General features: G+C 52.3%; 1 pseudogene; it reads right to left on the bottom strand.

Moving 5' to 3' along the window:
- Window positions 1–649: 649 nt before the first annotated feature.
- LOC139835740 (uncharacterized) lies at window positions 650–1,288 on the bottom strand (annotated as a pseudogene).
- Window positions 1,289–2,068: the final 780 nt, after the last annotated feature.

Here is a 2,068-nt window from a genome sequence, read left to right on the forward strand (position 1 = left end):
GTTTATGTCATTTTGGCTAGTTTATACTTACTAGGGAAATAAGTGAACAAAGTTCAGAATAGTGACCAGGTGTATCTTCCTAGGAAAATATGTGAGCAGATATATTATTTTAGAAACATCTAAGTTGCAAGAAGATATTTTTTCCATTAATTCTTTGTTTTCTAAGTTATTATCAGTTAGATATATTATTTTAGGAAACTTGAATTGCAAGAAAATATTTTGTCCATTAGTTCCTTGTTTATTAAGTTACTATCAGTTAACTTGCTTATTTTCAATGGGGTTTGCTTAATGATATTAACTTAGTCTTTCCAAACACACCACTCAAATATATTGTCTTAGAGCATCTCCAACAGACGCGCTAAATCGCGGCGCGCTATACCGGCGATTGGGCGCGCTGTATACCGCTGGCGCGCGGCATAGCGAATTTGCCTCCGGCAGAGGCTCTATTTTGCAGCGCGCGTTGGTGTGCGAAAAACGCACCTCCGGCAGAGGCTCTATTCTGCGGCACGCGCGCGTCACAAACTGCTAATCCGACCATTTTTTTTTTGAAAATTCATCAAACAAACTATGAAAATATGATCGAAAATACGAATATATTTTAAAAGTGCAACGATACAATGCGACATTTAAACGAAAATACTAAAATAAACTACTCCTCCGACTGGTCGTCGGACTCCCAGTCGAAGTCGGAGCTGCTCAGTGTCGTGTCCGACACCGGCATCGACGTCGTCGTCCACTGGAAGTCGGAGGAGGAGGAGGAGAGGACGATGGTCGACGGCCCTGCGCCGTTCTTCTTTTCCTCCTTCCTCCTTGCCGCCGCCTTCTTCCTCGCCGCGGACTCGGCGCGGCGCTTCTCGCGGCTCGCCTTTTTCTTCGCTTTCATCGCCACCTTCTCCTCCTCCTTCTGCGCGTAGAAGGCCTCCGTGGCGGCGACGTCCTCGGGGAAGCGGCGCGCCCATTCAAGGCGGAGCGCCTCGTCGCGCTCGGCGATGAGGAGGCGCTGCTCCAGCTCCCGATGTCGGCGCTACTGTTCGCGCGTGATCATCGGCGGCGGCGGCGCCAGCATCTCCGCTTGCTCCCGCGTGAAGATGTCGTGGAAGTTCATCGTCCGTCGGGAGCGGCCGAGCCGCCAGGCGACGGCGTCGTACGCCCGCGCCGCCTCGTGCGCGGTGTCGAACGTGCCGAGGCGGATCCGCTCCTCGCCGGAGCGGATTTCCGCGTCGAACCGGCCGCTCGGCCGCGCCCGGACATCGTGGTAGCCGGAGGAGGGGCGGCGGCGCGGAGGCATCTCGCGGAGGCGGCGCGGTCGGAGGCGGAGCGGACGGAGGTGGAGCGGCGCGGGAGGGAGAGAGGCGAGGAGGGAGACAGACGCGTGGAGGAAGTGGCAGTTGGACGCGTTCGCGCGTGGCGTGTTTATAGCGCGCGCGACAGCGCACGCGGCAAGTTTCCCGCGCGGGATAGCGCGAAAGCGCGCGGGCGGCAAATTTTTTAGCGCGCGCGCCTTTTTCCCGCCTCCGCTGGAGCAGCGCGGCAGCGCCCGCGCGCGGCAAACCGGCGGTTTTTTGCCGCGCGGGGCTTTTACCGCGTCTGTTGGAGATGCTCTTAGAAACATGTATGCCAGTTTCCAAACAGCTGGGTTCAGAGGAGAAGAACTGAAGATGTTTATGTACGGTGCTAGCTACTCTCATCAAAGCACCTATTTGATATAGCAATGCAAAATCTAAAGGATGAGTGTGAGGAAGCTTGGGCATGGCTAAGAAAAATTCCAGTGGAGTGTTGGGCAGTACATGTAATGGATACAAATTGCAAGACTGACCTTGTGTTGTTAACAACCCTAGTGAGGTTTTCAACAAAATAATTTTAGATGTTAGAGGAATAGCTATCAAAACAATGATTGAAGGCATGAGAACAAAGCATTTGGTCAGAAATGAAGGGAAAAAGATAGGTGTTTCATATTCTAGGTGGGACATCTGTCCCACATATTGTGAAATGTTAGAGGAAACAAGAGATTTTCTAGGAATTACAAGTCCATGAAATATGTGGAGAATATGTGGCAAGTGAGCAGAGG

The sequence above is a fragment of the Lolium perenne genome, chromosome 2 (assembly GCF_019359855.2).
Source record: "Lolium perenne isolate Kyuss_39 chromosome 2, Kyuss_2.0, whole genome shotgun sequence".
In the NCBI taxonomy this organism is placed as follows: Eukaryota; Viridiplantae; Streptophyta; class Magnoliopsida; order Poales; family Poaceae; genus Lolium; species Lolium perenne.